This window comes from Balaenoptera acutorostrata, chromosome 2 (assembly GCF_949987535.1).
Source record: "Balaenoptera acutorostrata chromosome 2, mBalAcu1.1, whole genome shotgun sequence".
Taxonomy (NCBI): Eukaryota; Metazoa; Chordata; class Mammalia; order Artiodactyla; family Balaenopteridae; genus Balaenoptera; species Balaenoptera acutorostrata.
The window spans coordinates 91,920,477-91,941,567 of record NC_080065.1 but is presented as its reverse complement, the minus strand read 5'-3'; the positions used below and the strand labels follow the sequence as shown (position 1 = coordinate 91,941,567).

The window sequence follows — 21,091 nt, the reverse complement described above, 5'->3', positions numbered from 1 at the left end:
ATTTGCATTGCCCTGATGATTAGTAATGTTAAACATATTTTAATGTGTCCATTGGCCATTTGTATGCCTTTTCTTAGGGAAAAAAAAAAAGTCTATCCAAGTCCTCTGCCCATTTTTTAATCAGGTTGTTTGTTTTTTTTGATATTGAGTTGTGTGAGTTTTTTTGTATATTTTGGATATTAACCTGTTATTGGATATATCATTTGCAACTATTGTCTCTTATTCAGTAGGGGACCTTTTTGTTTTGTTTATAGTTTCCTTCACTGTACAAAAGCTTTTTAGTTTTATGTAATTCCATTTGTTTATTTTTGCTTCAGTTTTCCTCTCCTGAGGAAACAGATCCAAAAAAATATTTCTAAGACCGATGTCAAAGAGCACACTGCCTATGTTTTCTTCTAGGAATTTTATGGTTTCACATCTTGCATTTAAGTCTTTCATCCATTTTAAGTTTCTTTTTGTATATGGTGTGAGAAAGTAGTCCAGTTTTATTCTTTTGCATATAGCTGTCCAGTTTTCCCAACACCATTTATTGAGAAGACTGTCTTCTCCCCGTTGTATATTCTTGCCTCCTTTGACATAGATTAATTTGCCATATAAGTGGGGGTTTATTTCTAGGCTCTCTATTCTGTTCCATTGATTTATGTGTCTGTTTTTGTGCCAATACCATGCTGGTTTTGATTACTGTAGTTTTGTAGTATAATTTGAAATTAGGGAGCATGACACTTCCAGCTTTGTTCTTTTTTCTCAAGATTGCTTTGGCTTTTTGGGGTCTTTTGTATTTCCATACAAATTTTAGAATTATTTATTCTCATTCTGTGAAAAATGCCATTGATATTTTGATAAGTATTGCATTGAATCTGTAGATTGCCTTGGGTAATATGATCATTTTAACAATGTTAATTTTTCCAATTCATAAACACATTAGTTTGGGTTGTCTTCAACTTCCTTTTATCAGTCTCTTATAGTTTTAGAGTACAAGTCTTTTACCTCCTTAGATTCTTTCCTAGGTATATTATTCTTCTAGATGCTGTTGTAAATAGGACTGTTTTCTTTATTTCTCTTTCTGATAGTTTGTTATTTCTATACACTAGTAACAAACTATCTGAACTCCTGTATATTAATTCTGTATTCTGTAACTTTACTGAATTCATTTATTAGTTCTAACAGTTTTTTGGTGGCATCTTTAGGACGCTCTATATATAGTATCATGTCATCTGCAAACAGTGACAGTTTACTTCTTCCTTTCCTATTTGGATTCCTTTTATTTCTTTTTCTTGTCTGGGGATTGCCATGGCTAGGATTGCCAAAATTATGTTGAATAAAAGTGATGAGAGTGGTCATCCTTGTCTTGTTCCTGATCTTAGAGGAAATGCTTTCAGCTTTTCACTGTTGTGTATAATGTTGGCTGTGGATTTGTCACATACGGCTTTTATTATGTTGAGGAATATTCCCTCTATATCCACCTTGCTGAGAGATTTTTTAAAATCATAAATGGATATTGAATTTTTTCAAAAGCTTTTTCTTCATCTACTGAGATGATCATATGATTTTTATTTTTTAATTTGTTAATGTTGTGTATCATATTGATTGATTTGTGGATCTTGAACCATCCTTGCATACCTGACATAATTTCCACTTGCTCGTGGTGCATGATCCTTTTAGAGTATTGTTCAATTCAGTTTGCTAATATTTTGTTGAGGATTTTTGCATCTATATTCACCAGGGATATTGGCATGTGATTTTCTTTCTTTTTTGTGCTGTCCTTGTCTGGTTTTGGTATTGGTGTGATGCTGGCCTTGTGAAATTAGTTCAAAAGCATTTCTTCCTCTTCAATATTTTGGATTAGTTTGAAAAGGATAGGCATTAACTCTTCTCTAAATGTTTGATAGAATTCACGTGTGAAGCTATCTAGTCCTGGACTTTTATTTGTTGGGAGTTTTTTTTATTACTAATTCAATTGTATTACTGGTAATCAGTCTGTTATATTTTCTATTTCTTCCTGGTTCATCTTGAGAGATTGTACATTTCCAGGAATTTATCAATTTCTTCTAGATTGTCCATTTTATTGGCATATAACTGCTCATCATAATTTCTCATGATCCGCTGTATTTCTGTGGTGTCAGTTTTAACTTCTCCTCTTTCATTTCTGACTTTATTTATTTGGGCCTTACCTCTTTTTTTCTTGGTGAGCCTTGCTAAAGGCTTATCAATTTTGTTTATCTTTTTTAAAAAGCAGCTCTCAGTTTCATTGATCTTTTCTAATGTTTTTTTAGTCTCTATTTCATTTATTTCCACTCTGATATTTATAATTTTCTTTCTACTAACATTAAGTTTTGTTTGTTCTTTTTCTAGTTCCCTTTTTTTTTTTTTAAACCAGATTTTATATTTTATTCAAATCACATTTATTTTAAATTTATTTATTTATTTATTCATGGCTGTGTTGGGTCTCCGCCTCTGTGCGAGGGCCCTCTCCAGTTGCGGCAAGCGGGGCCACTCTTCATCGCGGTGCGCGGGCCTCTCACTATCGCGGCCTCTCTTGCCGCGGAGCACAAGCTCCAGACGCGCAGGCTCAGTAATTGTGGCTCACGGGCCTAGTTGCTCCGCGGCATGTGGGATCTTCCCAGACCAGGGCTCGAACCCGTGCCCCCCGCATTGGCAGGCAGACTCTCAACCACTGCGCCACCAGGGAAGCCCTCTAGTTCCTTTTGTTGTAAGGTTAGATTGTTTATTTGAGTTTTTTGTTTGTTTGTTTCTTAAGGTAGGCTTGTATTGCTAAAGAATTTTCTTTTAAAACTCCTTTTGCTGCATCCCATAGATTTTGGACTTTTGTGTTTACATTTTCTTTTGTCTAAAGGTATTTTGTAAATTTCCTCTTTTATTTTTATTTTTATTTTTTTTTTATTTTTTATTTTTTGTAATTTTAAGTTTATTTATTTATTTATTTATTTATTTTTGGCTGTGTTGGATCTTCGTTTCTGTGCGAGGGCTTTCTCTAGTTGCGGCGAGCGGGGGCCGCTCTTCATCGCGGTGCGCAGGCCTCTCACTATCGCGGCCTCTCTTGTTGTGGAGCACAGGCTCCAGGCGCGCAGGCGCAGGCTCAGTAGTTGTGGCTCACGGGCCCAGTTGCTCCGCGGCATGTGGGATCTTCCCAGACCAGGGCTCGAACCCGTGTCCCCTGCATTGGCAGGCGGATTCTCAACCACTGCGCCACCAGGGAAGCCCTCCTCTTTTATTTATTCAGTGACCCATTGGTCGTTTAGTAGCATGTTATTTAGACTCCAGTTGTTTGTGGGTTTTGTAATTTTTTTCTTGTTGTTGATTTCTAGTCTCATACCATTATGGTTGTAAAAGATGTTTGATTTTCCTAAACTTTTAAATCATTTCACACCTAATTAAAATCATTTTTAATTAATTACTTTTATCAAATATATGTGAAGCATTTAGTGTAGTTTTATAAAAATAATTCTTTTTCACTTTCACATTTAATTTACTGTAGCATTTAGTTAAATTGCACAATCAGAATAACAAATATGATTGGCAAACACACAAGATAATGAATTTTTAATATTTATTGTGGAAGGTTTTAAACACACATAAATATAGAGAGAATCATATAATGAATTCTTGTGTACCCATCACCTGAACTCAGCAATTACCAACATTTTGCCATTCTTATTTCATTGATTGATCCCCCCAACTTACTTTTTCCTGGAGTATTTTAAATTAAATTCTGAACAAATTACCATTTGGAAACACTTCAGTTATCTCTAACAGATGAAGATTTTTTAAATGCACACATACAATACTATTATTACAACTAATGAACATAATGATAATTTCTTGAAGCCTCTTTTCAGCTCATTTATTTGAATTAGGATCCAAACTAGGTTACATGTTGCATTTGGTCTCTTTTAATGAATAATACTACTCTTCTTTTGCCTGTCATTCATTTGTTGTAGAACATGAATCGTTTGTCCTGCAAAATTTCTTTCATCCTGGATTTAGCTGATTGTCTTCTTGTGGTACCATTCAATATGTTTTGCTACCTGCCCACCCCCATATATTGTCTATAAATTGATAGATAGATTAGAGTCTCGATTAAATTTAGGTTCCTGGTTTGGGAGCAGTATACCGCATAGGTAGTGCTGGATAGCTCTTATTATATTAAATCAGGAGGCACATATTATCTAGAGATAATGGAAATTTTAAATTAAGTTATAATAGCTAAGATATGTATCATTTAATTTGTGCAAGGCACTGTTCTAAACACTTTATATATATCATTTCTTTTAATCCTTACAAAAGCCTTTTGAAGTAGATGTTCTTATTACACCCACTGTACGGATAAGGAAAGTGAAGCACAGGGAGGCTAAGTAACTTGCTGAGGTTCCCAAGCCTGGATTTGCTCTGGTCTCTGGAACTGAGACTACTGAGTCTGTGCTCCAGAGCACCCATTCTGCCTCTTGAAGGCAGTGACATTTCTAAATTACACTAAAAATAGTTAGGTGTGTACCAGACCCCTCCAGTAAACATACTGTCTTAATTCTATAAGCAAATGAATGTTAAAGGGTATACATTTTAAATAAAAAGTACTTTTGAACTATGTTGTTTACCACATCAACCTTCTTTGAAAATAATACCTTGTAAAACCCATATTTATTTTCTTACTGTGATATTTACTCTTACATTGACAAATTGTGATATTTTCCTTTTCCTGTAGTGGAACTTATAGAAAGTAAACTTACTTCCCTTAGGTAAATAGGTAAACATTTCTTTTGCAACATCAAGAAATATAAGCTGAGTTCCTTGAAATTCATGGCAGTTTGTAATTTTCAATAGCCATAGCATTTACAAAAGAAATTATTACAGTTTTTGTTGCTTCTTTTGATTACATAAGGATGAGTATTCTAGTGTCTTCTCAATCAGTTTGGCTTAACTACTGTAGGAGATATGTTTACTGAGGGAAATTCAACAAAATCCACTTTATGTTTCCTTTGCACATTCTTATCCTATTTATATTTTAAAGTCTGCCTATCTTCATGTACAGTTTTTTTCCCTTTAAATCCCTCTATATTTTAATACATGCTCTTCATCCTTTTTATAAGACAGATTTTACATAGATATTTCTCTTTATAACTGCAAGTAATTCATTCCTTGTGCCTAAAAATAATGTTCTGCTTTGTTGACATATGCTTATTAAAAGTGGTACATTTGCTCTTTTTATTCAGAATTCCAAGTATATACAAGAGCATGACTTGTCTTATCAGTGTGCACCAATCCTTCACACACTCATTCAACAAACCTGTCTTGAGCATCTCATCAAGGATGAGTAAAACATAGGCCCCATGTCAGGTCAGACTCGAAGTCAGGTCAGGGTGATGACATATACTTCATACAGTGGTCACAACAGAGGGAGGAAAAACTAGGAGTCAAGAGCAACTGTCAGTCTGAGAAGAGTCCACTGCTGGGGTCTGACCAAACATAGAATGTAAATGAGTGAAGTGGGTCAAATGTAATCATTGGGGAATGGTGGGGACTGTAACAACTGAAGAATGCATGTCTGATCTAATGACACTCATATTCACAGGTTTGTTTAAAACACTGACTCAGCCACACAGACTATGGCTAGGATGCCTATTTGTGACTCTGGTAAGGTCTAATTACATGAAAAATTTAGTGTTTTGAGAAACTATCTATGTAATAATTCTGTTTAGTGGGCCAAGTCAGATAGACTTATGTAGAATTTTGGGGCCAGAAGTCAATATCTAGGGTTTCAAGCTACAATGAAAGAAATAAATGGGGGACAAAATTTGAACAAAAGAAATGTACCAAAATCATCTTGGTCCATAAAACAGGGGCATGGAGGTTCCAAGTGAAGGATATAGCAGTAGGTTGGTACAAAGTCTGGCATTCTGCTGGATTACCATTAAGCAGACCAAGCACATGCCTAGTGTATCACCCCGAGAAGGACAGCATCAACAATCTGAGAAAAGAAATTAAAATTAGACTTTGGTCTTTCTTTCATGTATTGTGCAGTTTAGTGGAGTTTTAAATTATTATTATGAAATTAGAGATGGAAGAGGAACCATATTTTTTTCCAGGACTCATGGCCTCTGCATGCCTTAATCTGGCCTGGATAAGCCAATAAAATTGAAGATTCCAAGCATAGAGGAATTAGGTGTTTGGCTGAAGACCAGGCTCAGGGTGACTGGGCATGGATGTTGGAAGGTAGCCTCAGTAACAAATGTGGCTGTACCCAGTTTGTATGAATACACAACCTGCTGGCCATTAAAACTTTTTTCAACCCCAAATAATTCTGAATGTCTTTTTATAATTAATGTTTGACATTGGTTGTACTAGCTATTAAGAGAGATTTCCAAACTCATAGATTTGGGCTCTGTATTAATTTTTGCAATAAACATGCATTTATTCTCCCTTTGTAGGGATTTACAGACATTGATTCTTATCAGTGTTTAAAGTTTACTTTGAAAAAAATTAGGTTGAATGAATGTCTTAAAAGTTATATGGTGTAATTGAATAATATAAAAGTATAAAATAACTTTTAAAGGCTTTCATACAGTTAGTAACTTTGCAATTATTTCTCAGTGGTTTCCATTTTTAAATATTAATCTTTTGAAAAATAATATAATGGTTATATAATTCTTACTATATTTTTATGTATTATATTTTGAAATCAAGGTATAATATCTTTTCCTCTCATTGAATACCAAAGTTTGGTCATGTGAGGTTTATAGTAATATGCCGAATGTTATTAATATCTTCATTATTTTTATATTATATATCAAGAAGATCTTTCAGATCTAATAGATATCCTCAAATATAGAAACCTATACTGTGCTCGGCAGTGTTAATATGGCTCTGTTCACGAACTTTTGTATGTCTTGAACCTTAACTAAATGCTTTAAGAGATTTGTGACTCTTTCCTTGATCATATTTGGGGGCTTTGTTTACAAAGAGTCCTTTAAATACCTACTGTATGGTTGCTTAACACAAATCATCTAGATCATAGGTGAATCATTTTATGTGAGACAAAAATAAAATTTACAATGGAGTGAAAAAAGATAAACTGTCAGGTTAAATTTTCTTTGATCTGTTTTGTTCTTTGTTTACTTACGATTAGAGAAAAACACCTTGTCTCTTCAGCAGTACTAAGCATCTTTATGTTCATTTGCAACTTCCATGGTTTTCAGCATGTTTTGGTGAAGTCTTTTATTTTATGTGCAGTGTATGTAGCTATGAAAATCAGCAGACTGTGTGTTACTTAAAATTGGGCAATTGACTTAGATAATTAGTAACACTAAAAGAAAGGCAGTTCCATTATTTTTTTTCCCAGATTGAGGAAAACTCTGCTGAAAGGTCCATGGTATCCAGCTTTTACTATATGCTGACTAGTGCCAGAATCCTAACCCAGTTCACGGCAACACATTCTAAAAAATGCTCTTGGTGATTGGATAAGCAGTCTACCTTTTAAGGCACAACATTATATAATGTCTTTCACCAAATATTCAGTTAGGGTAGGAACCTTAAATGAAAAGCTTGATGCTTATCAAGGAGATCATAGTTTTGGGGCTGATTTTATATTGGTTTTTAACTTTTAGTTCAACTCATGAGAGAGAACATGGAAGACAACGTATAACGTTGAGGGCTAAGAACTGTCTGAGATCCCTTTCCTGAAGTTATCTGGTTATTGTTGGATAGTCAGGTGCTTGGAATAAAGATGATAGATAAGATGGAAGATATCCCAAAGAACTAGCAGATGGAATGTTGCATCTGGGTCAGAAAGCTATTGCAAAGAGTCTGCAGCGAGCATTGTCTGTTTAATGAATAAATTATATCATGTATGTGTACTTTTATATCATGTGCATTAAAAAAATTCTGGAAATATACAAATAAATTTTAAAATATTGATCAGTTTCTAGCTATCTTTTATTATTGTGTATTTTCTTAAAAGATAAAAACAGTAGAATTATTATCATGATGGGATCTTTGAATTTTTTAATGTAGAATGGTCTTAATTACATACACACTCGAATGGCTGAAAGTCTGATAACACCAGCATTGGTGAGGATTTGAAGAAACTACAATTCTCATAAATGTTGATGGGCATGTAAAATAGTATAACAACTTTGGAAAGAAATTCATTCATCTACTTCATACATACTGCTAATACTCTGTGACTTAGCAATTCTACTCCCAGGTTTTTAACCATGAGAAATGAAAGCATATGTCCACGAAAAGACTGTATAAGAATGTTCCTAGCAGTGTTATTAATGAATTCCCCCCAAACTGTGAACATTTCACCTGCCCTTCAAGAGAAGAATGGATAAAGAAACTATGCTATATACATATAATGGAATGCCTCTTGGCAACTGAAAGGTACAATCAGGAAAAACTACTGAAATGTTAAACAAAATAGATGAATCTCAACCTCTTACAGAGTAAAAATAAGTTACTCAAATATGATTCTATTTTTATGAAATTTCTGAACAGACAAAACTAAGCTACGGTAAAATAAAACAAAGTAACAAAACATATACAATGGTAGTTGCCTTTGTGGGTGGGTATGGGCATTGACTGGAAGGCGGGGCATGAGGGAACTTGGTGGGGTGCTAGGAATAGTCTAGATCTGATAGGGGTTCAAGGTAGACAGATATATGCATTTGTCAAAACTGATTGCATTTGAGATTTGTGTATTTCACAGCAGGTAAAACTTTTTTTTTTAAAGAGAACCATTATAAACATTGAACTTTAGTTAATGATGTGTATGATAAAGTATTTATGGGTGAAATGTACTGATGTCTGCACTTAACTTTAAAATGCATTAAAAAGTAAGAATGGATAGATAGATACCTGGGTGGATAGAGAAATAGATAGGATACATCTGAGATAAAGCAGATAGAAAAATGTTAATTATGGAATCTAGGTGGTGAATAATGGCTTTGAGTGAACAATTCCTTTAAATTTCGGTATGCTTCAAATTTTCAATAATAAATTGTGCAAAAATGAGTGTTTATTCTAAAAAAGTTTAGAAGACATACCTTTTTGGAATTTATTCTAATTCAGGCTGAAGATTTGGTAGGATTCTTTAAGGTTTTCTTTTTTTCTCCCTTTCACAACTTAAAATTTTGTCTTATCCAATTATGTCATCTTAATTGCAATTAGTTTGTTACCTTTATTTACTTTTTAAATAAATTTATTCATTTTATTTATTTATTTTTGGCTGAGTTAGGTCTTCGTTGCTGCACGTGGGCTTTCTCTAGTTGTGGTGAGCGGGGGCTACTCTTTGTTGTGGAGCACAGGCTTCTCACTGCGGTGGCTTCTCTTGTTGCGGAGCATGGGCTCTAGGCACGCGGGCTTCAGTAGTTGCGGCATGCAGGCTCAGTAGTTGTGGCGCACAGGCTTAGTTGCTATGCGGCATGTGGGATCTTCCCTGACCAGGGATCGAACCCGTGTCCCCTAGCATTGGCAGGCGGATTCTCAACCCCTGCGCCACCAGGGAAGCCCCAGTTTGTTACCTTTATAAGTCATATTTCTTGGTGCCACGTGTGTAATCCAGTGATTAGTTTAATGCCATTTATTAGGCACTATATTCATTTCCTGTGGCTACTGTAACAAATTACTACAAACTTGGTTGCTTGAAAGCAAAAATATTTATTCTCTCACAGTTGTGGAGGTCAGACATCCAAAATCAGTTTCACTGGGCCAAAATCAAGGTGCCAGTCTCCCTCTGGAGGGAAGAATTCATTCCTTTTCTTTCTGGCTTCTGGTGGCTACCAACATTCCTTGGCTTATGGTCATATCACTCCAGTCTCTGCTTCTGGGGTAATATTACTATCTCCTCTCTTGTCTATGTCAAATCTCCCTCTGCCTCTCTCTTGTAAGTATACCTGTGATTGTATTTAGGGCCCACTCAGATAATCTAGAATAATCTCCCCATCTCAAATCTTTAATTTAATCACATCTGCAAAGACCCTTTTTCCATAAAAAAGTATAAAGTATATATAAAGTAACACTTAAAGGTTGCATGGATTAGGACCTGATGTCTTTGGGGGCCATTATTTAGCCTACCACAGGCATTTTTTTATGTGCCTAGTTCTGTGCTACGGCCTAAATAATAATAATTAACATTTAATTGCTTACTGTGTGCTAGGTGCTGTCCTATGTGCTTTACATTCATTTTTTTACTAAGGAAAAAATTGATTTAACATGAACATATTGGAGCATACATTTCTTTCTTGCATATGTCAACTATTAAAGTCCCACAGTGCTAGTTTTCTAAGAAATGTACTTGAAAATTCTATTCGATCCTAAATAACCCTGTCTTATTTGTGTGGAAGATGTTAAAATTGACAAGATTGTGAATTCCCTCTGGGAAGAGACTTGTCTTTTCCATCTTTGTATCCATTAGTTAGGGGCAGAGTAAGGGTTAGTAAATGTTTGTTGAATAACTAAAAGCACCTTTGCAAACATTATGAAATGTAACGTTTACAAAATCCTTGGAGATATGTATTGTAATTTCCAGAATTTTACTGAAAAGACTTAGAGAAGTTCAGTTACATTCCGAACCGCAGGACTGTGTCTTACATATACACACATACAAAACTTTGACAATGTGAGCATTGGAAGCATATTTCTACTGTCCATGACTGATTGATTTTGTACAAGAAACATTAAATTTCAGTAAAATTTTGATATAGCTAAATATCATCTCTGTTTTATCATTGCATTATATTATTAATCATGTGTAATATACTTTAAAATTTTTAACTTTTTGAGAGGCCATTTTCATGTGAATTAAGTCCACAGTGGTATTAAGAAATGGGAGGAAATTTTCCAAATGATACCGAATATTTTAACACTTTCTTGAAACTTCAGCCTTTCCCCAGAGATATGTCAAGTCTATCTAGTCTTTTTGTAACTTCTTTTGATCAGATTTTTTTTAACTCATTGATATTATGAATCTTATAAATAATCATACTTCCCTCTTTACTTTGGTTCCTTGAAAGTTTATTCCAAAATCTTATTCCACTTGTAGAAGCTTTTCAGGATGAATCATATCAATCCCTTCAGGGTGAGTATATCCCTAACTTTATTATTTTACTATCCATATTTTCTACCTTCTTAGCCCCTCTCAAATATTTCTTTTGTAGTTTTATATGCATTTCTAGGGAAATAAGGCTGGATATAAGTAAACAGATGAAATGAATTTAGGCTCCTTAGTAATTATGAAATATATGAATGTATTATTGTATATGTTACATATAAAATATTATTTTATATAGATATTGTTATGTTTTGTATATATTGTTTTTCTTCTTTTTCCTCTTTACAGCCACTATTTCAACTAATGTGTCCCTGAGTATATATCATGTTCACTGACTTGCTTATACTATTACCCTTTATATTTTCTTTCACCTTTTTCAAAGTATGATGTGGCATTGGATTGCCATTAATTTTCTCAAAGCCCCAAATTTTGCCCAGTGGCCGAAGAGTGTTCTGTGTCTTGATGAGAATGCACTTACCTTTCAATAACAGATCACAAAAAGGAATTTGTTCTCTAACTTAATTTTTTAATAAAATTCTGTCATTACCAGGGCAACACTCACGGTACCCCCCAGTAACCAACCATAGGAACACACAACTGATCAATTGACTCCAAGCACGTTTACCTGACGTCCCTTTCAAACGTCTGGCATTGCTCTTGCCTCTTTATTCCACTAACAACCTTAGAAAACAATCAATTGCCCCTCTCCTCACCTCTCAGTCTTCTTCCTCGCAATATCAGAATGTATTTCTGTATTTACTTGGGTACGTGAGAGAAGTGTTTTGTGTGTAGAGCAGAAATATTAATACTGTTACTCCATTTTGCTACATGGTTTGTTGATTATGCAGACAGACCAGTAACTATAATAATCAACAACTAATCAACAGCGGAGCATTTAGAAACATGCCAGAGGTGTGCTGTTCATTTTGATTTACGTTTTAAAAATAACATAAAACTGAGGACTGGGGTTGGGAGTGTTGCTTGTTCCTGCTGGCTGTCAGACATGATGTTGCCTGCAAGGTACCTGCTGTCTGAAACAAATAGTGAAATATGCTGTCTTCTTTCTCTATGCTTACTTACTGTCTTGCTTTTGCAACTTTCTGCAAGGAGAAAATGGGTAATGCTTCCCCCCTATGGTTTCTATCAGTCTTAGCACTGGTTTCATTAGCTTTCCACCACTTTCTCCAAGAACAAAGAGATGTGTTTTCCCTTCGTAGGGAATAGACAGGACTAATTCAAGCAAAGCAACCTGAATTTTAGTGATCACAGCATTTCAGGGGCTAGGCTGCTAAAATTCCTTTACTATGTGCATTTACAACAATTAGATATTTTTTGAGATAATTTGTTGATTTACAACAATTAGATATTTGTTGATTGGGAAGGGAAAAGTGTATTTGTTAAGAATTGTATTTATAAGTGTATTTATATACATGTGCACATCTATACTACATAGCACTTTGAATATAAATTAAATTGCTGATAATCAGTTCTTGTCATTGCTGGATAAATTAAAGTGTTAAGAAAGAATCTTCTAGAAGCATATTTTACAGGCAAATGGACTTTATAGTGTCAAGTATCATTGAACTGGCCAGGTGAAGCTAAGTAAGGTTCAATAGCCTTTCTCTGGAATTTTAAAATCTCATTCTATTGCATTTACTTGAATATTATTTAAGAAGGAAATGGGGAGGCCTTTGTTTCTCTATCCTTCAGATAAATAAAAATTAACTGAAATCAGTTGTCATTCTTCCTTTGGGATTAAAAATGTAAACTGCATACTTTTCATAAGAGGATTCTTGGTTAATATCCCTTATTGTAGTTTGTAGAAATATATGAATTGTTTCTTTCTTTTTTATTTTTAAAGAAGTGTAAATGTTATTTCTTTTTACTAAGTAAGAAAGTTATCTCTCCGTGTAAACATAATGTACCAAAACAACTAAATGTGACCCGCTGCCTCTCTTTCCTGTAAATGTTAGAGCAAAGATTATTTCACCCCTGACATGACATTAATATGTAATGATATGGAAGAAAATAGGAATAAAGTAATGGGAGTCCCAGAGCTTTGGAAGTAGGTTTTATGAATTCAGCAGTGATGACCCTTAAGCCTCAAAGGGTTCAGAGTTCAATCTAGCTAAGCATCAATAAGGTCAAATTTATGTAGTGTCCTTGTCTTCATCAGTGCCATGTGATCTTTCTCCTTTGGTCTTTCTGAATGAATATGCGGGTAACTTTATTCCTACTGCCTATACTTTTCCCGCTCCCTAACCTAGAACTCCTTCCTCATACCTTCTTTTTCAGAAACTAATAAGAAGCCTTCACCATTTTCTTCTCCCAATTACAGGATTAATTAGTTTTTTATAATTGTACTTAAAATCACCTGTAAAAATTCTTTTATTGGCTTTTGATTGGGCCAGAAATGTGCTAAGCTTAAAAATTAGTGACAAAGTGCAGGCTTCCTGAATATGAACGCTTGAAGCATGTGGGAAACATTTGGAATGGAGAATGTTGACCTGCTTTCTTTGTGTCCTACTACAGCTATCTAATTATAAGCTTTCAAAGATATCAAATTAGGTGCCCTCTTCATTGCATTTCACAAATATAGTTTTTTCATATTGCTAAAACCATTCTCAAACAAAATTTTGAGTGGTACATTGGGATGTTGGGAATCACTGTTAGCTGAAGTGAAACCATTCTTTTGACTTCTATAAATTGTCTTTACTGCTGTGTTTTATAGTCTTCTGAGAATTTGGCTTATCCAAAAAGAGATTCTGTGCCTTCCCAAGTGAGAAGGAAACCTTTTGTCAGCATCTTGTCTGAGTTAACTCCTTGGCTACACAGGTCATGGGAGGTCTCTGTTGAACATCAGTCTTTGGCTCTATCACAAAACTGGTATTGAAGCACAGGCCAGCTCCCCCAGTACAGAGGTTAAAGAGGCAATTAGTCACTACAAAGCCGACTTGTGGCGTCTTCTGGTAAGGAAGTACTTAACTCTTTCCTGAATAATGCCTGAAATCTCATCTTCAGTATACTTTTATAGTCCACTAAAATAATTTTGTCTTATCCATTTTAAATTAAAGGTGAGCTTAAAATATATGATGTCTGTTGAATTGAGACTTTCTCATCAATACTTAAAGCAGTAAGTGTAATGGGGGTGGAGATGGGCAGGGAGATTACCATCAACTGTATGTTTAATATTCCATCTAAATTTCATGTTAGCTGTTTGGAAGCCTAACAAGTCTGAAATATTTCTAGCTTTACCATTAAAGTTCTTATTTATTATTGTAGGACGGGGTAGGAGTTGGAACTTGCCAGAATTTTGCCTGACTTTTTTTTCAGAAAAGGAATGGCCTCTGATGAATCACAATTCACTGAACTGGACCATAGTTTTATACTTTTTTTTTTTTTTTTTTTTTTTTTTTTTTTTTATTAATTAATTTATTTATTTTTGTCTGTATTGGGTCTTCGGTTCGTGCGAGGGCTTTCTCCAGTTGCGGCAAGCGGGGGCCACTCTTCATCGCGGTGCGCGGGCCTTTCTCCATCGCGGCCCCTCCCGTTGCGGGGCACAGGCTCCAGACGCGCAGGCTCAGCAATTGTGGCTCACGGGCCCAGCTGCTCCGTGGCATGTGGGATCTTCCCAGACCAGGGCTCGAACCCGTGTCCCCTGCATTAGCAGGCAGATTCTCAACCACTGCGCCACCAGGGAAGCCCTATACGTTTTTATATTCCTGTTTTTTTTTTTTTTTTCAGGGTGTGGGCTTTTGCTTCCACACAGTAAATTTTTGTTACATGTAGGATAATAAAATCTTCTCTTCCACCCTCTATCTTAAAATATGCCAGAATACCATAAAGATAGCACCAGTCTTAACTGTATCAACATTGTGCAATGCCTGGATTCCCCCAGAGATATTGGCTATAAATTAATGGAACCCCAAAAACCTTTAAGGATGGAGGAGATTTCTTAACTTTTCCTATTTCAAAATAACTACATTTTTTTTTTCCATTGAAGAATGACTAAACTGCTGAATTAGGAAGTCTTACCTTTAAATTTTCCCCTTCCCTTTCTTTCTAGCATTTCCTTCAGTCCTGCAACATGACTCTTTTCAGTTGATTTTCAGTAGATATAGAGATAGTGATATGCTTTTTCTGCTGCTGGTTATGAACATTAATATCAGCCATAGCAGCAAAAATAAATAGTAGTTGATCTATCAAGGTTATAAGTATTATGTCCATCATTTTATAATAATGTGGCTTTCTGATTAGATCTTTTAACATTTCTGACACATAATTTACACTTAATAAAACCTTGTTGAAATAAATCAGAAATAGCTTAGAATCTTTTTTCTGCTGCTTGCATATTTGGAGGCATGCTTAGAAAAAGTTAGCTCAAGTTATTATATAATGGTTTAGTGTAGCTGCAGTAAAAGGATGGAACAACGGCTAAAATTAAAAACAAGACTTTTGGATAAATGTATCTGAAATATTAAAGCCAGAACCAAGTTTATCCAAATGTGTTAGTTTGGTTTCCTCTCCCCTGCCCCCTTGCTTTGGAAAAATGTTTAACCATTTTGTTTCTTAGTAGCTTAAGGAAAATGTGCATTTAAAAAAATACTGCAGGCTTTATTCTATTTGAAAAACATTTTTAAAGTTCTCTAAGAAACATTCAAATTATATTAAACATGTTTTTCTATATAAGTGAAGGAACAAAATATTCCCGTAAGAGCTGGTTTGTGATGGTCACTCCTAAATATTGTTAGAAAATATTATTTTGCTGTTGTATTACTCCTTTTTCAGTGCTAACTCCTACTTACTCTCCAGTTAGGAAACCTACTTAATGCTAGAGACTGTCAGGGAAAGGGTGGTCCAGACAGAATCAGCAGGTGACAACATCTGCTCTACCTTTTCCAAAGGTGTAACACCTCTGTTGGCAGAGATGTAAACCCATAGAGTTTACATTTCAATAACATCTCAGGCCACTTATTGTGGTACATCTTATTAAAAACAAACAAACAAACCACTCTTCTCATTGTGTAATCTTTCACTATCTCTGTGTGCCAAAATGGGCATCAGTTTTCCACTGTTTAAGTAGCAACTACCTAAATTAATCTTGGATTCACTAATCAGATATTGGCTTTCCAGAGAATAACATTTGCTAAGTGAGAACTTAATGAATATCCCAAGAGACTTGTAACTGGTGGAGCTGGTGACATTTTGCATGTCACTCCTAGTCTTTGCCCCTGAGATATATTGTGTTTCGAGTGAACGCTTTAGCACTTTAATTGCAAGTCATCCTTTTAAAAAAATCTCTCTTGCAGTGAGCATCTCTTTTACGAGATTATCTTTAGATGTTTGCATGAAAAATTGACTTAAGCATACATTTGATACTGTGCTGTTAAAGGGATGGAATAGAAGAACGTTTACAAGAAAGTGTACCATGAAATACAAAGGGCGCTCAACGTATCAATTTGATGCCATGTATCACTTTCTCAAAATAGGCTTTCATTTGTCATTATGTACATTTCTTTAAGTTAAAAATAACCACTGCATGCTGTGTGAGGTTAAGGTGTCGTGTTACTAGAAAAAGTACCTATGAATGGAATGTTTATAAATGAAATTATATTCACATATAACGGGAAAGGTACTGTTAGTAAATTCTTGAATTGATTCATCTTGTAAATGTTTAACTGTAAATTTACCTTTTTTTAACATAGAAATCTGTTATATAGTGCACATTCTGAAAGCAGGGTATACCTATAAATCATGTCCATTCATTTGCTGCACTGGGATTGGACTATACTTTAGTAAAACTCGATTTGGGGCTTTAGAAAAATCAATCAAATATCATTATTCTTTGTGTAAGATGCCAAATTGTGTTTTGGTGACCTCTGCTATCATTTAAATGACCCGTATATGAGTTAGTCAGGATGAGCTTTTGTAGCACAGAATTGAACCAAGTTTGCTCCCTTGTTTCTCTCTTTAGATCTTGTAAATCCTTTTTATTCCTTTTCGTGTGTGTGTGTGTGTGTGTGTGTGTGTGTGTGTGTGTGTGTGTTGCAGCCTCTTCTGCTTTTACCCACTTACAATCTATATAACACAGGGTGGTTTGTTGGCTTGTCTAGTTTCAGGAAATGATGAAAATGAAGTTCTATTTCTGAAACCCCCAAATAGATCACTTTTATGATGTGTTTGTATTTCAGGAGTTTTAACGTTTGATCTACGTGTTTATTCGACCTTAAACGTACTTAGCTCCCCGTTGCACTTATTTGCCAATTACTTTATAGCACTGTTCATACTTTTTGTTTTAAATCTGTAGGGTTGTTTTTGTCTTGTTGCATTTTTTCTTCTGCTTGAAGATATATCTATTATCCAAATACAAAAGTGACTTAGGAAAGAACATCCTAAAGTTTATTTAGAAATTCACCAAGCCACATACTAATGCATCTCTAATGGGGACATTTCTTTTCACACCTCTAAGGTGATTGAGCCTGTCCTTTAAAGTGAGATTTGCAAACCAGTGTCTGGCAGCTCCAATTAGCTTCATTTGGATTTGAAACACATCACAAACAGTAACAAGGTCTCCTAGGACACTCCTCTTTGCAAGCAATGTAGTCATATTTCCTCATTAGTTCTTTTCAATTGTCACTAATGCCATGTTCCAGCTTTTGAGTAGGAGACAAAAAACATAAAAATTTGGTATGTATGTAGAATGGCCATTGTTTTCTATAATTCAAGGCTCTTTTGAATTCCTTTGATAGTTTTGAAGCTTACACAGCTTAATTCATTAACCTTTACCCTTCACATAAATCAGGTTACTAGGAATCTATTGCTAGGGAGACAGATTTTTGCCTCCACTGAAACTAAGTAATGCCTTCTCTTCTTTAAAAAAAAAAAAAACCCTATATTGCTCACAAAAGTACCTTTTTGCTGTTTTTCATATTTCATCAAATGTTTTAGGTGCATTTTAGAACATTATCAAAAGCAAGTGAGCATAAAATCACATTATTATAAAAAATAATTCTGGATGCTTTGGATACTTTGGAGGAGGTTTTCTGGCCCTTTTCACTGTTCTAACAGAGTTTATATATATATGAACTCAACAGCTGTTACTCAGGAATTTACAATGATTGCAATTTTTTAATTCTCTTCAGAACCCTGCCAAAACATAAAAGCAAGAAAATAATCTGAGGGGAGGCAATTCAGAATGAACTAAAATATATTTAAATGAACCTAGGACATTTGATTTGGAGAAATTTTTCATATAGGCCCACATTTTTATAAAGAATGATGATGTGGGACTTCGAAGAAGATAGGGGTTGTTTTGTGGTTTCATGCAGGTGAGAATAGAATGTATGTCTTCTGATTCTTTATGCACTCTTGTTAAAACATGTCTCCTCTTGTTTCTCAGAACTCGGAAAGGTGGTTTAGTAGGTTTGTGTTTGATGTTCATGGGCTACTTTAACAATATTTGATATTCTTCTGCATTTTTCCACTATGCCATATTCCTATATTATGAATTTGTTCTTAATAATCTTATAGATTATTACTTTCCCTAAGGATATTGTTCTTTTCCAAAGTTTTGTAATTCCTTAGGTTGTCATGCATGAAATAGGAAATCTTTGAATGCACTGACCCATAGAAAATGTTGGTCATATGGTATTCTGAGGTTTATCCTTAGGGATGGTGGGGACGGGTAGGGGGATAATGGGAAAATTTTGAATTCTGGATTCTGAGTTTAGGAATTCATGGCTTACCCCTAGGGACAAAACTATAATTAATCACTGAGATTAATGAATATTCTCCTATTTGATATCTGTGAATAGGAGAGGGGATGGAGAAGCAAAGGTTTTAAATGTGGTCTTTGGTTCTTTCACTCTCCTTCTCACAGACTATGACTTTGCAAACATTCCTCCCCTTTTTTGGTATCATTTTTAATACCCCTTAAAAATTTACATGAATACCTGTAGTCAAAAGGTGTAAATTACTAAGCCTTGTTTGTTGCCTGCATACAGTCTATGCAGTGAACTGGGAAATTCTCTGATGTTAATACACTAAATAAAGGTCACGACTAAAGCCAAGACTCTTAAAACAGAGTAGAATCATTTAGAGTAAATGTGGTCGACAGACTTGTGTTAAGGTACCTCCTGTAAATATACTCTAGAATAGACTCTAAAAGTTTTAGAAGGAAAGGACAGTCACCAGCGTGGTCTCTCATCATGACTTGCTGTCACTACAAGCTGCCTGGGAAACTAGGCCTAGACTAATCACAGGACTTCAGACACTAGCCAGGGACCTGATGTGGGGTTCCATTTTCACCAATTTGCAGTAACAGGATAATATAAACCACTTCCATTTTCAACTCTCAAAAAAATAGCTATTTTACCTATTTATTTGAACCGCTCAATTTTGTGTGTTAATATGATATTGAGTTTCAGACCAGGTTCACAGAACTTGGGACTTCTCAAATATCACATCCATGAAATATGTGATATTTAAATTAAAAAAATAATAATTTTTGCTAAAAATCTTCCAAGGAATACTTCTTTTTCCTCCATGAATTCCTATTTGCGGAATAGTTTTATGTTGTGCATAACTTCTAGCACACTGGCTGTGATTACAGGGTAATTAAAAGTATTTGGAAAACCTTATGTGACTGAACATTTAAAAGCAGAGCAAGTGCTAGCTTCGGCAGCACATACACTAAAATTGGAAAAATACAGAGAAGATTAACATGGTCCCTGTGCAAGGATGACACACAAATTCATGAAGCGTTCCTTATTTTTAAAATAATTAATTAATTAATTTTTAAAAAATTTTAAAAAAGAACAAAAATCCTAGGTGATCCTTTGTAAAAGCAAAGTGCTTTTCTCTTATGTTTCTCTTTTTTTTCCTCTAAAAGATATGTACTATACTGTTTTTATTTCTTAATCACGTGTTTTATCTTGGCTATTGCCTCTTGAGTAAGCTAAATATACGTGTAATATCTATTCATAGCTTTTCTCTGTCATGTAGGGAGGAAACCTGATGCTCATAGCCTTTCATCAGTTTTAGGACAGTTTTTATCTAGTGATTGATTATCTGATTTTATGTGAATACCGGTTTTTGTTGCCTATGAAATAGCATTTGATCTGGCTTGTACACTGAAATCAATTTGTGTTATTTGCTGTCTGTAGTCTGCTCTGTGTGTCTTTAATGTTCACGTGTGCTTGTAGCATACCTAATATAGAATCAAGTGGCAGGAACACAAATAGAATATTGTATTTGCTTAGAGTTTTTCCATAATCAGATGTAAAATCAGGTGTTTTGAACTATTTGAAAAGACCATGAGAACAAAATAAATGATATGAACATTATTTCTGCACTAACTTATTTCATTTTGTGGTGGTCATACAAAATGTTGGATCTGCTAACTTTTTTGGTAGGTAATGGAGGAGGAAAGAGAGCTATGTATATTTGATACGGTAGAAAGTAGACTTTTTATTAACTATTTATAATATTATAATCATCTAGGGCCTTTATTTTTATCCTTAGTATGTAAAAATTAGTTTTTAAAGTCATATGTAAAACATGGTTGTTGCCTGTAATGTTTTATTTTCCCTTTTTTATGACTTTATTCAAATATTACAGTAAAGCGAAATGACATGGAATTAGGTTTAAAAATTTCCCTTCATAATAAGCTGTATCAATCATAATTACATTGTTACTGTCTTAAGTTTTCTGTTGTAACAGTGGAAGAGCTTACCCATTTTTATCATATATCTTTTTTTTTTTAAATAGCCAGAAAAATGTTTATTCAGTTATTCTGAGGAACTTAGAAATATTTATCATTCCATTAAAACAATATTCTATAAAAATATTTTTAAAAGAAAAATGTCTTCTCTATAACTAATTTAACCTTCAGTAATAAATTATGTGAAGTAAAATTGTATAAAATTTCCTGACATTTTATGAAGATACCTACAAATAAGCCAGACAGCAAATAAAATATCTGAAAGACAGAGATGGATACTCAGTAATTTTTTGATGGATTACACA

The 21,091-nt window shown here is 34.4% G+C and overlaps 1 protein-coding gene and 1 non-coding gene across 4 annotated transcripts in view; both read left to right on the top strand.

Moving 5' to 3' along the window:
* Positions 1–21,091, top strand: part of FBXL17 (F-box and leucine rich repeat protein 17) — a 470,181-nt gene that overhangs the window by 290,212 nt on the left and 158,878 nt on the right. The gene's annotated exons all lie outside the window — the stretch shown is intronic.
* On the top strand, positions 19,733–19,839 carry LOC114239130 (U6 spliceosomal RNA). Its single transcript, XR_003624314.1, has one exon. It is a non-coding gene; the product is annotated as a U6 spliceosomal RNA (small nuclear RNA).